Source organism: Ipomoea triloba, chromosome 2, assembly GCF_003576645.1.
Source record: "Ipomoea triloba cultivar NCNSP0323 chromosome 2, ASM357664v1".
NCBI lineage: Eukaryota > Viridiplantae > Streptophyta > Magnoliopsida > Solanales > Convolvulaceae > Ipomoea > Ipomoea triloba.
Genome location: NC_044917.1, coordinates 16,434,922 through 16,449,635, shown reverse-complemented (window position 1 = coordinate 16,449,635; position 14,714 = coordinate 16,434,922). Strand labels below are relative to the sequence as shown.

Genomic DNA, 14,714 nt, shown 5'->3' with positions numbered 1-14,714 from the left:
ACCGTATATACGATAATTTTTAAAAATTAATTTTGATTGTTTATAATATATACCTTAAATAAGTTAACTAAAAAAATATAAAAGAACTAATAAGTTAACTTAAAAAATAAGTTAACTAACTAAAAATAATATATCGGTTAAATTAATTACACCAACCGCCCTATATATATTTTCTTTAAAAATTTTGTAGATTAGGGCGGTATACGTATTAGTTTTTTGGCGCTCTTTTCATTACTAAACTACTTACGATTAATTAGGGCTGACTTTATTTTTGATCAATTACATAATCTACAGCACAGCACATATTATTTTCTAAAAAAACTAAACTGCGTAGGATTTTAGGGCCCTTATTAAACAAGAACTGCGAACACTGTCGACGGAATCCTCTACGCAGAAACGCACACCACCGTGACGCTGCCGCAACTCACACCACTGCACGCCGCCGTCGCCGCCGTCGCCGCCGCAAGCCGCCGTCGCCACTGCTCAGGTGCGTGCCTATTTATATTTTGTACTGTTTTTTTTACTGAAAATTAAATATAATTTAATAATTTTAGGGTTTATAAATCTTGTGTAGTGTTTTAATAATCTTGTGTATTATGTGATATTGTATGTATTAATATTTTCTTTTCAAGAATATATGTTATTTAATTATTTGTGAATTTCTTTTTCTCTAGCTAAATTACTTGTGTATAGATTTATTTATGCATAGAAGGTGTTTGATAAAATGTCTACAAGAGCAAAAGAAACCAAAATTAACAAGTAAATAATTAAATAAAACATTAGGGTAGAGCGGGACAAAACGGTTTGATTTAGTTTAAAAACTGAAAAATCGAATAGTTTTAATATATTATATCTCCAATTTTGAAATTTCATTCCAGATTTACTGGAATGAATCCTCCAATTCATTCCAGTAAATCTGGAATGAAATTCCAACATTCCATTTGGAATGAAATTGGGAATTTCATTCCAGTAATGAATTTCATTCCAGATTTACTGGAATGAATTCCAATTCATTCCAGTAAATTTGGAATGAAATTCCAAAACTGGAGATTCATTCTAATTTATTTTTTATTTTAATTTGTTTGAATTGTGAATTTGTTATGTTGGTATTTAGTTGCTAATTAAGTTAATGTTTTAGGAAGTTCTTTTTAATGGATAAAAGTTGGATAGTAGCATCTCGTATTGGTAAAATATTATTGTTTATTTTATTTTATTTTTATTTTATTGTGTTGTTGTTTACTACTATAGTTTAAATCTTTCTTTGAATATTTGAAGTGTGGAGGATATGGTCGATTTTACTTGGATGAACCTAGTAAACACATAGTGGCCATTGGGAGAGTTTTTAAGGTGGGAAGCAAACTTCATTCTCGTACATTATTAGATAACCAAATAAAAGTGCTTGTTGACAAAGTCATTGATAAAGAAGCAAAACTGCCTATTCACTATGAAGAAGCGGAGACAGTAGGTGAAGCATTGAGCCATTTTATAGCTTGGCCAAAGAAACTGGTGGAACTATGTTCTACATCTGATGTGCCTGATGAGGTATGAGAAATCTATGTGTGTTTGTATATATTTTTTATATGTCTATTTTATGTTGAATATTTTATACTTAACTAGTCAATTGATAAAATAGATGGATAAACAGTCGATTGCGCAGAAGTCTCCCGTAATGCATGGTATTGATCCACACAAGTTAACTGTTGAGTGTAAACAACTATACTGCATTGTAAAGGGTTTAACGAGGGATGTTACGCTTCGCTTAAGTGATGAGATCTTTATGATAAAAGATTATGATTTGCTTATTTTGAGGGAAGAGATGTTGCGTTTTCTAGCAATGGAAACAATTGATGCCTCTAGCATTTTATTCTTTATGTGGTAAGCTCTTTATTATCATTTTATTATAATTTAGCGTTTGTTTATTGTCTTGTCGTTTAGGAATAACACTTGTTATATTTTTGAATAGGCTTCTTTATGATCAATTTGGCTTGGCAAGGAAAAATACATATGGCTTTTTAGATCCAAATTCCATACAATCCAAATTGACAAGTTCCGAAAGTAGGACAAAATATATATCTACCACTATTGAAGAAGGAAAAAAAAATGTTATTTTGCGCCATATGTTTACAAGTAAGTATTTTATGCTATACATACTTTATTTTATACAATGTTGTTTTGAATTTAAATGAATAATAAATTTGTGTGCAGTAATCATTGGACATTGTATGTAATTTGCCCTGAACAGTTGAAAGTGTATTCTTTTGATTCTATTGAAGGGAATAAAGAGCATACAAATATTAAGAAAGTAATTGACAAGTAGGTAAACCATTTATTTTTATATATTGTAAAGTGGTATGTTATGATATGTCATTTATTTAAATATATGTATTTATTTTTTTGAATAGTGCACTCAAAACATTACAAGTAAAAAAGAAACTGAAGTCAAATAAAATCAAATCCACGACATGGATTAAATGCCAATTAAGCATTTAATATTTATATAGAATGCATGTTAAGTATAGTTCATATTTGCATTATTTTTATACTCTAAATTTGTTGTAGTGCCCGAAACAATCCGGATTCGTTGAGTGTGGTTATTATGTGATGAAATATATGTTTGAAATTTTGCAAATACAATTAGATGATGGATTAGAAAAGGTAAGTAGAATCACTTCAATATATTTTTAAAATTAGATTTAATTCTTTCTATTATTGAATACTACTAACTCTATTACAATGCAATATTTGTTCATAACTATTTTCTCAACCTGTTGAAGCACAAGCACAAGAGTTAGTATTGCCTCCACTGAGGCTCGAACCCACCACCTCCCGTATAAAGGGAAGGGTTTGATGTCACTGGACCACAAGGCCCTTGGCAGAGTGAATTGTTATTTAGTTATTAATATATTGTATTTGATAGTTAGGATCGATTATATGTTTTTGTAATCGTTATACTTATTATTATATATGTTTAAGTGTATTATTCTGAATATTGAATTATTGTAAGCATTTTAATTTGATACAATCTATCATTATATTAAAGCAACAACTTCTTGGAGCCAATTTCCCTCCAACACAAAACTACGTCGTTTTGTATTACTACATGGAATCCGTTTGTATTCAATGATTTTCACATTGTTTAACATATATCTATGAGTTTTGGTAGCCATTATTAAATGATAGATTTCAAATTTGATAATATTTTGTTCATTACCAATGAATATACTAATCGGCGGTAGTGTGAATACAGACAGTAATTATCACATTGAAAACCAAACGTCATGTACATATTAAATGTGCAACCGTCCAAAATAAATCAGATCAAATTTAAGTAGGCAATTTTTTTCTTCAATACTTAATACATGGAAAGGTTGCAACCTTTCGTAAGAAACATGAAATATTTTAAATTAAGCTCATCATAACAGCTGCTGTGATATCTATTGGAATCCGAACCGTTTTGCAACCTTTCATAATTCCAAGAAGAATTACCTTGATGAAGATCATATGAAGATACAGTTATCTTCTATATAAACCTTGGTTGCTCTTGAGTACTTTTACAACCCATCTGCACAACTCCATACTTCTTAAAGTCCTGAAAACATCTAAAAAGGCTTTGTTAGGCAATACAAGATGCCTTCTCAGTATGTTTCACTGAAAGATCTTAGTCCTATGCACAGAAATAGAGCAATAAGAGTTAGATTGGTAAGAACATATCAAATACCTGAGTTGAGAGGAGGTCAAACCAGTAAGAGCATGGAATTGTTGCTCCGTGATGTTGAGGTAAAGTATTTTTTTTTTACCACCCTGATTACAAAATCTGTTTCACAATTTTTTCCCTTAAATATTTTGTATTCTATTCCAGGGAGCATATATTCATGCCAATATCCTTAAGAATGATGTGGCGAAATACAGAGATATATTCTCTGAGGGCAAGTTGTATTCAATTAAGAATTTTCTGGTTGTGACTAACTATTTAACATATAAAACTACTGAACACCCCTTTCTTATAAAGTTCAACTACAAAACTGAGGTGAAACCGATAAAATCTAAAGGTTTTCCTAAGCATATGTTTCGCTTAAAGAGTTTTCAATCTTTGAAAGATCCTGCTCAAGCCAATGAAAAGGAGTTGTTCGGTAACTACTATGAATTCTGAAATATTATACTTCTGCCTATCTATTTACAGAACTATTCTTTGTTGTTATGTCTTTAGTGATATATATATGCTCTATTTTTAAAGATGTAATCGGCAGAGTGGTTGAGATATATGCTCCTCTTGATAAGATCATTGCTGGAAAATCATCTAGACTCATGGACTTCGTTATTGCTGACACTGAGTAAGTATCAACCAATCTATCAATTCATTCTCTAAATCCTTTATTATATTCCTAATTAACTTTTATACAGGCAAAATACTTTAAAATGCACAGTATGGGATGATCATGTTGCTACCATGATTCCTTTCTACAATGTTGATTTGAAAGAACCACTTATAGTTGTTCTCTAGTTGTGTCGTGCTAAAATTGTGAATGGTAAGTATTCACTTTTGTGCTATTTACATTTCAATATCTAAAAAACTATATTTTTGCTTTTAGGTGAAGTGAGGATCACCAGTTCATATGATGCAACAAAATTGCATTGCAATGAGTCTTTTGCTGAATTTCTGGAGTTCAAATCCAAGTAAGTAAACAAAGCCTAACCATTTGAATACTGTTTCTAATTCCAAGGAATCAAATAATGCTCCCCACTTTTTTGTATATACTGAAATTTACTTTGTGCAGGTTAGTGTCTGGTCAAAGTCCTGTTCACAGTATAAGTACTGCAACAGTATTGTCTCAATCAGAAGGTATTGGTGATTTCACAAGTGGTTCTAAGGTGGTTACAACTATTTCTGATTTGTTAGATCAAAAAGAGGTGAAGTACATTATTTCTTTTTCATTATCTTTTACACCAACAAAATAAATTTCAACCTACAACATACTGACTCATTCTTACATTTCATATGTTTTAGAATGGTGATTACTATGTTCCAGCTGAAATTTTAGGGATTGAAGGTTCTGGTGAATGGTATTACATATCATGCATGTCTCCACGATGTAACAAAAAACTGAAAGAAGAAAAAAATTGGCTGATTTGTTCTAAATGTAACAACCAATTTCAAGAAGGTACAGTGAGGTACAAGGTAGTAGTCAGGGTTCTTGACAGGACTGGAAATGCTCCCTTCGTTTTATGGGATAGGGAAGTTGCCGAAATAGTGGGAATCCCAGCAGCTGTTTTGTTTGAAAAATTCCAGAAGGTACATTACTTTTGAAATTGTATTCCTAGCCTAATGTCTAAGTTACTAAGTCTAAGTAATGTTTTCTTTAGGAGAGTGCCATTCCACCTGAAATAGAGTCACTTATTGGCATGCAAATGATTTTCAAAATATCACTGAAAATGGAAAAACGCAGAGGTCCAACTTCAGCTTTCAATGTTATGCGAGTCTTTAAGGGATGAAGAATTAGTTTCTACCTATTGTACAAGTTTTAATGACCAGCCAGAAAAGGACCTAATGTCTATGATGATTGAAGAGGATGAGGATGATGAAGAATCAGATTTGGTAGCAAGACAACTATTCTATTTTTCTGTTACTACCTTCCTTTTATTTTAATGCTACTTATTCTTTGCTTGATCTATGTTTAATTCACAGGAAGCTTCAAGGGAGGATGAGGTCAATAGTCCAGGTAATGCAAGGCAGATGAAGAACAACTTTACTGAGTCTGAAAACTGTGATACTGTCAAGAGATGCCTAATGGACCAGTATTCTTCATCAAACAAATTGAAAAAGTCCAAGTTGGCTAGCATCAAACAGGAGAAGTTGTAATCTGCCTTTTAAGACTAGAAGTTCTAGCTTATTTTGAACCAATCATCCTATGGACAATTTGTGATTGAATAGCACATTGTCAGTGCCAGTGCTACTTATTTTAATTTTCTGACTATGGTTTATCCTTTTTGTCACCATCTTAATGGTGAAACACTAAGTTACTGCTTTTGTTTATCCTTTTTGTAACCATCTTAATGGTGAAACACTAAGTTACTGCTTTTTTAAATTAAGTCTTTTCTTTTCACTTAATTATCTATTTTTAGTTTCTATGTGTGTGTGTTTTTTTTTTTTTTTTTTNTTTTTTTTTTTTTTTTTTGTATTAAACTCTATATGCAGGGAGAAGTGTAAGCCTACATCTACTAAGGAGTACAAGCAAAGGCAGCTAACAAGCAACATTTGGAAAACAACGTAGTGCCTAAGTAGTGATATTTTATTTAGAATGTATAAGCAAATTTGTAAAACCTTTTTATACAATTTCTGTACAATTTGTAAAAAAAAAATATTGCAATGATAATCTACAAGTTTTAACTCCCTAATCACAGTTATGCAATAACACACCTCAAAGTAATCATATATAACATATCAGATAAGCTTTCAAGCTATCTCAAAAAAAAAAATCAACTTTTGGAGGTGCCAAGTTACAAAGTATCAACACTTTGAACTCTGACAAGTTAGGTCTTTTGTTTTCACTTAAGTATCTATTATTAGTTCCTATGTTTTTTTTTATTCAACTGTATATGCAAGGAGAAGTGTAAGCCTTTTTTTTTATTCAACTGTATATGCAAGGAGAAGTGTAAGCCAAATTCTACTAAGGAGTACAAGCAAAGGCAGCTGTCAAGCAACATTGGGATTAGAAACAGTAGTTCCTAAGTATTGCTATTTTATTTACAATGTATAAACAAATCTGTAAAACCTTTTTATACAAGNTATATGCAAGGAGAAGTGTAAGCCAAATTCTACTAAGGAGTACAAGCAAAGGCAGCTGTCAAGCAACATTGGGATTAGAAACAGTAGTTCCTAAGTATTGCTATTTTATTTACAATGTATAAACAAATCTGTAAAACCTTTTTATACAAGTTATTCAATTATCTACAAGATAAGCTTTCAACCTATCACATAACAAAAAAAAAAATCAACTTTTGGAGGTGCCAAGTTACAAAGTAAAAAAAAAAAATCAACTTTTGGAGGTGCCAAGTTACAAAGTATCAACACTTGATCTTATGTTGGAGGTGCCAAGTTACAAAGTATCAACACTTGATCTTATGCAAACATTGACAATTAGAAATAACAAGGTTTGTAGCCAGTCCATTTAATTTAGCCATACAGAGACTACAAAATAAATAGACTTCAGAAATAGAGAACTTCTAAACCTGTTTCAAATTGTCAATTTTTAAGTTTCACAAAAAAAAAAAAATTTTTTTAAATAATTCAGTCCAAAATGAATGTTGTTGCAATACACTGTACAAAATACAAATTACAAATCAATTTCTAAGAATTATTTAGGGCATCACAATTTAGTTCATCATTTGCCAAAATCTACCAGCAAATGTCTGACATACAGATGATACATCTCCAAATCTATCACTGTAAAAAAATTAAATTACTCTAACAGGTTACTCATTTACATGGAAAAAAGGATACCATCATCCTTATTTCAAAATAGGTATAGGGTACTCAAAATTTAAAATATACCAATCACAATGAAATTAACATAGGCCACATGGTTATCCTTTAATCATTTGCACAGATTTTCACATAATAGAAAACAAAATGATTCAAATCCATGTAAAACTACTATAAACTGTAAAAAAAAAAATAGTAGTGAACAAGTTTATTACATAACATCATGAGTAGTTGTAATTGTTCATTTCAATGAAAAACTGAATAGTCTTGGTAATAATTACACTCATGCTTATATTAGCCCAATCATTAATGCTGCTGTAATATAAACATCCAGATTTTAACTCATTTCATTTCTGACTACACTACAGTCACAACTCACTTCATTCATGTGTGCTCAAAAACTAAGCTATGAAGAAAATTCTGGGTTCTACAATTATAGGGAGGAAGAGGAAGCAAATAAGCTACAACAAAGGTAAACAAACAACATTCACAAATTTCTACCTATGAAATTGTAGCTTACCGTTTTTTTGCCTTAAGTTATCTCCTCAACGATTCATCTATGCTACAATTGTCTCTTCAATACTGTCTACATATCTATATATCAGCTTTTTCCTCCTGAATTTTAAAAAATAAAAAATTAGTAAAAACGTATTTATGTGTAGCGAAAACATTTACTAATAACAAATATAGTAACTAATTTCGAAATCTAATAACAAATACATTAACTAATTTCAAAATCTTCAATTTCAAACACAATGAACTAATAAGAATTAGGGTTTAGGGAAGTAGACTTAGCTATACAGTATTTGCCTGTTGCTGCTTGAATAGTTCCGTACATGACCTATAATCCGTGTCTCAAGAACCTTTCACTCTAGGTTTACGGTGCAAAAAATGAGATCGGCGAAATCGTAAGACCGTAGTCGAAATTGAAGGTCAAAAACTTCCACAACTTTTAGAACTAATCTATGAATGAATTATGAAGTAGTAGAAGCAAATCGAGTTGACAAAGACTGTGGATTTAGAGGAATAACTACATATTTGAAAACAGAGGGTAGGATTGAAGGGATTCTCTAGGACAGATCGAGCGGTAGTTGTCGCTGAATGTTACCAGCGTAGAAGAACAACCAATTTAGGTGGAGAAGAGGCTGAGATTTCTTTCATATGGCCAAAGATGGGTCGGGTCATGGGCTGCTGAATGTATGTAATCTTGGGCCTACATTTGTGCACTATATTATTTTTTATGTGGGCCTGAATTTAGTTATAGGTATATGATGAATTTGCATCATATTATCTTTTATATTTTATTTTTGTTGTTATATCATATACTTGCTTTTAATCTGAATATAAATTCCTAATTACAAATTTGTTGTGTTCCATATTATGTTAACATATATCATATAAATGATAGTTTATATTTATTACGTATACCTTTATTTTTATAAAAATGTTATTATTTTATTTTTGTTCCTTTAAAAAAAAAGAATATTGTGCATTCTTTTTAAATAAAGAATATTGTTTTATATTCATGTTGTTCGTTAATTGCAGAAAATGATGAAAATACCCTCTTATCAAATGTTTGGAATGATATCTCACCAATTGGTAATAATGCTATCCTGAGAAACAGCAATGGAGTCGGTAATTATTCTACAAATAATACACCAATTAGTGCACTTACTGAAGGTAAATATAACTATCAAACTGTATTACCACATATTTTCAAATTTTTAGTATACAAATTCGTTATAGTAACATCTCATTAATAATTACTATCCATTTAGTTGTTAAAATTAATGTTTAGTTTATTAGACTAATTTTGGTTTTTTTTTTTTTTTTTTTTTTTTTGCAGTGCATCAAACTGGTTATAGTATACATATGAGTAGGTATAACAACACACAAATCACTACATCAAAGAAATCCAACGAATTTTTATTAGGAGGGTTATCCAATGGCTTAAACACCAATACTAGCTGTGTTTTAAACGGTACATTCTTTTTTTGTATTGTTGGAAATTTAATTAAATGCTAATTTCTTATTAAGATTGACAATTTATTTTTACCAACTTTTCATTATGTTTCCACTAATGTAGATGGCACAATAGTTAGGGAACATACAAAAAACAGGCAACCATTGAAGGATTTATCCACTGGTAAATTTTGTATTTCTTTTTTTTTTTTTTTACAATTCAATTACATTTTACCAACACATTAATTTTTGGTGTTTGACTTTTTTTTTTGTATCCAAAATATAAAAATGGCAGGTCCCATGCAAACACATGAAAATAAAAGGTGCAAAAGACGTGTTAATAATGTCACAGAATGTAATACCATGTCTAGAGATTTGCTTACATCTTTTGAAGAAGAATCTACAAACAAGACAATAGCTATACAAGAACAATTGATTTCTGGTAAGTGTTTCATATCATTCTTAATATGACAAAAGTACAATTCTGTACTAATTATTTGTTCATTATGTAGTTCAATATTCTGATTTTGGAGATGCCGACCACTCATGTCAACATTGTGGAGCATTGTTTTGGTTTGAAGAGAGACTAAACAAAACTGTCACTAGAGGAATTCCTAAATACTCCATGTGTTGCAATAGTGGGAAGATTACTTTGCCAAAATCAAAGTTGCCACCCAAAGGTATATATGAATTGTTTTTTTGGACAAGGGGAGAAAACAAAGCAATTCTTGCAAAACATTAGGACGTACAACAATATGTTTTGCTTCACATCTATGGGTGGTAAAATCGACAAGACAAAGAACAAAGGTCGTGGACCACCAATCTTCAGAATGAATGGACAAAATTTTCACTACATGGGTAGTCTACTGCCTGTAGAAGGAAAATCACCACATTTTGCACAATTATACATATATGATACCAATAATGAGCTTACAAACCGTCTCAAATCTGTCAGGTATTTATATCTACTTTATTGCATTTCTTTATATTTCTTTATACAAGTAAAGAATATATATTGTTTATATTAACTTCTTTCTTATTTCTATTATTATAGACCGACTGCTGACGAAAATGATATTCATGTGGAAATAGTAAAAGATATTCAAAAAGAGTTGGATCAACATAATGTTTTAGTTCAATCGTCTCGTATGGCAAGGTCTGAGTTACAAAAGAACCCATGTGCTGAAGTCAAGATTAAATTGATTGGCAAGAGAGCTAAAGATGCAAGAACTTACAACTTGCCTCAAGTTTCAGAAGTGGCTGCATTAATTGTTGGGGATCTTGATACCAGTATTGGAGAGCGTGACATCTTGGTTGAAACAAGGACTGGGCAATTACAAAGAATAAGTCAACTAAATCTTGCGTACATGCCTCTACAATATCCGCTATTGTTTCCTTATGGGGAAGACGGTTTTAGGGAAGACATCCCATTTTCGGATCATAAAACGAAGACTGATGGTGGACGGCAACGGATTAGACAAAGAGAATATTTGGCATACCGTATCCATTCACGAAGTACTGAGGTTTCAACTTTGTTGCATTCTAAGAGGTTATTCCAACAGTTTCTTGTGGATGGCTACACAATGGTGGAATCAGCAAGACTAATTTACATTAGGAGCCACCAAAAGAGTTTAAGGTGTGAAACATATAATTATCTCATAGATGCTTTGACCCGTGGAGAAGTTGACCCAAATACCCAAGGAAGACGAATTATTTTACCTTCCAGCTTTACTGGTGGCGCTAGGTATATGATTCAAAACTACCAAGATGCAATGGCTATTTGTCGATGGATTGGATATCCAGATTTGTTTATTACATTCACATGCAACCCAAAATGGCCTGAGGTGCAGCGATTTTTGAAAGATGGTGGTTTAAAGGCTGAAGATCGTCCAGATATCATTTGTAGACTTTTTAAAATTAAATTGGACGCTCTTATTGCTGATTGCCACAAAAACAAATTGTTTGGATCCGTGTCTGGAGGTAATTTTTTACTTTAACCTTATTGAGAATGTAAATTTAGTTTTAATATTTTCTAACATATTCTAATTTGTTTTTTAAAAATTTCCCTTTCTTAAATATTACAGTGATATATACCATAGAGTTTCAAAAAAGAGGTCTACCGCATGCTCATATTCTTCTGTTTCAAGAGAAAGTAAATGCCGATAATGGGGTTTTGAGATTGGACAACATTATTTCAGCTGAGATACCAGATAGAGAAACTGACTTGGAATACTACAATGTAGTTGAAGAATTCATGATGCATGGTCCTTGCGGTAAAGCCCGGACGACCTCTCCTTGTATGGCTAACGGTAAATGTACTAAACATTTTCCTAAAAAGTTTGTTAGTTGTTCAAGTTTTGATGAGGATGGATATCCAATTTATAGACGACGGGACAATGGTCGTGAAGTGTTTAAAAACGGGATTTCTCTCGATAATAGGTTTGTAGTACCACACAATAAGCAGTTGTTGTTAAAGTATAGGGCCCATATTAATGTGGAGTGGTGCAATCAATCACGGTCAATCAAGTACCTGTTCAAATACGTTAATAAGGGCCATGATCGAGTTACAGCAGAATTTTACAATACCAACAATGATCAAGATAGTCCGAAAGTCATTGATGAAATCAATATGTACTATGACTGTAGGTACATATCTCCATGTGAAGCAGCTTGGCGTTTGTTTAGTTTTGATATACAGTTGAGAACACCCTCTGTAGAGAGATTAAGTTTCCACTTGCCAAATCAACAAACAATTGTGTTTTCAGATGATGATCCAGTTGACAATATAGTGAACAGGCCCACAGTGTTACAAAGCATGTTCTTGGAATGGTTTGAGGCTAACAAAACCTATGAGGAAGCTAGAAGTTTGACATATGCTGAGATGCCAACTAAATTTGTATGGAAGAAAGATATTAGAAAATGGCAACCAAGGAAAAGAGGGTTTGCAATTGGTAGAGTATTCTATGTTCCACCGGGCACAGGGGAAGTTTTTTACTTAAGATGTCTCCTAAATAAAGTTTGTGGCCCGACTTCGTATTCTGATATTCTAACAGTTGATGGTAAAGAATACCAATCCTTTAGAGATGCCTGCTACGCTAGAGGCTTAGTGGATGATGACAAAGAATACATTCAAGCAATTGAAGAAGCAAGTCAATGGGCCACCGGTAGTAATTTGAGAAAGCTATTTGTGACTTTGTTGATGTCTAACTCAATGGCAAAACCAGAAGTTGTTTGTGAAGTTGTGTGGAATCATCTGTCTGATGATGCGCAATATAATATTCGACAACAATCCCTAAATTCAGGTATTAATTGTTTTCATTATTTAATGTTTTTTAACACATACTTACAATTTTATTTTTCTATTAGGTAACTAATACATCTAATTATTTTACTAAACAGATTTGATTTTGGATGAAAGACAGAAAAAAAATTATGCACTTTTAGAAATAGAGAAACTGCTCACCGCTATGGGTAGAAATTTGAAAGATTTTCCATCAATGCCATATCCAGATCCTGAGAATATATGTTTAACAACGAACAGATTAGTACAGGAGGAATTATCATATGATCGTGATGCTCTGAAGAAAGAAAATGAAGTTTTAGTTAGTCAACTAACAGAAGAACAGCGGTTAATCTATGATGAGGTAATTTCTGATGTACAGAAGAATGCTGGAGGTTTATTTTTTGTATATGGATATGGTGGAACAGGTAAAACGTTTTTGTGGAGAGCACTTTCTTCTGCATTAAGGTCAAATGGTGATATTGTGCTCAATGTAGCGTCAAGTGGAATTGCATCTCTGTTGTTACCAGGAGGAAGAACTGCGCATTCAAGATTTTCCATACCCATATCAATTAACGAAGATTCAACTTGCAACATCAACCAAGGTAGTAGTTTGGCAGAGTTGATTGTGCAAACTAAGTTGATAATATGGGATGAAGCTCCAATGATGCATAAATTCTGCTTTGAAGCTCTTGATAGGACAATGAGGGATTTGTTGCGTTTCAAAAATGCTAATAGTTATGATATGACCTTTGGAGGTAAAATGGTGGTTTTTGGTGGAGATTTTAGACAAATTTTGCCTGTAATACCAAAGGGCATGAGACAAGATATTGTTGGGGCAAGTATAAATTCTTCGTATCTTTGGAGGAGCTGTAAGGTTTTTAGGTTAACCAAGAATCTACGACTTAGGGGCTTACAATCAAACACTGAACTACAAGAGATTGAAGAATTTGCAAAGTGGATTGCTAATATTGGGGATGGAGATATTGGTATTTCAAGCGAAGGTGATTGGGACATTACTATTCCGGATCAATTTTTAGTAAAACATAATGATGATCCTATTGGTACAATTGTTGATACAACATTCCCTGGGTTTCGTAATGGCAACCATGATCTTACCTGTCTCAAGAATAGTGCTATTTTGGCTCCAACTTTGGATGTCGTTGATCAAATCAATGAATATATGAATGAGCAAAATAGAGGTGAAGGTAGGACATATTTGAGCTGTGATTCTATATGTAAGTCTGATTCCAATGCAGATATGTTGTCCGATTTGCACACTCCGGAATTTTTGAATGGCTTGCGATGTTCAAGTGCCCCAAATCATGCACTAGCTCTAAAAGTGGGATCACCAGTTATGCTCTTGAGAAATATTGATCACTCATTAGGACTTTGCAATGGTACAAGGCTTATTCTTACAAGGTTGGCGGATCATGTATTGGAAGCAAAAATTTTGTGCGGAACACATGCTGGAACAAAGGTCTTAATACCAAGAATGTCGTTAACACCTTCAGATCCAAGATTGCCATTTAAGTTCCAAAGAAAGCAATTTCCTTTGATGTTATCATATGCCATGACAATTAATAAAAGCCAAGGTCAAACACTAACAAACGTTGGTTTGTTCTTGAAAAGACCGGTTTTTAATCATGGGCAAATGTATGTAGCACTGTCAAGAGTTAGTAATCCCCAAGGATTAAAAATTCTTATTTGTAGCGAAAAGGAGAATATTGTAAATACGACTAAAAATGTCGTATACAAAGAAGTTTTCAGTAATGTGTAAAACAATTTTAATGTTTGTATTTACTAATTTTCTATTTTTTTTTAAATTCACAAGTTATTATTATCTATATTTGGATGTTGTAGATAGCATCAACGATTATATGAATGATAAGAATAATGCAGAGGGTAGGACATATTTCACATGTTATTCAGTTTGCAAATATGATGCAACTGGAGGTTTGTTAAATTCTTTACGTTGTTTTGGAGTACCGA

At 32.2% G+C, this 14,714-nt stretch overlaps 1 pseudogene; it reads left to right on the top strand.

Annotated features, from left to right (window-relative positions):
* Window positions 1-7,888: 7,888 nt before the first annotated feature.
* Window positions 7,889-14,502, top strand: LOC116010832 (annotated as a pseudogene).
* The last annotated feature ends 212 nt before the right edge of the window (window positions 14,503-14,714 follow it).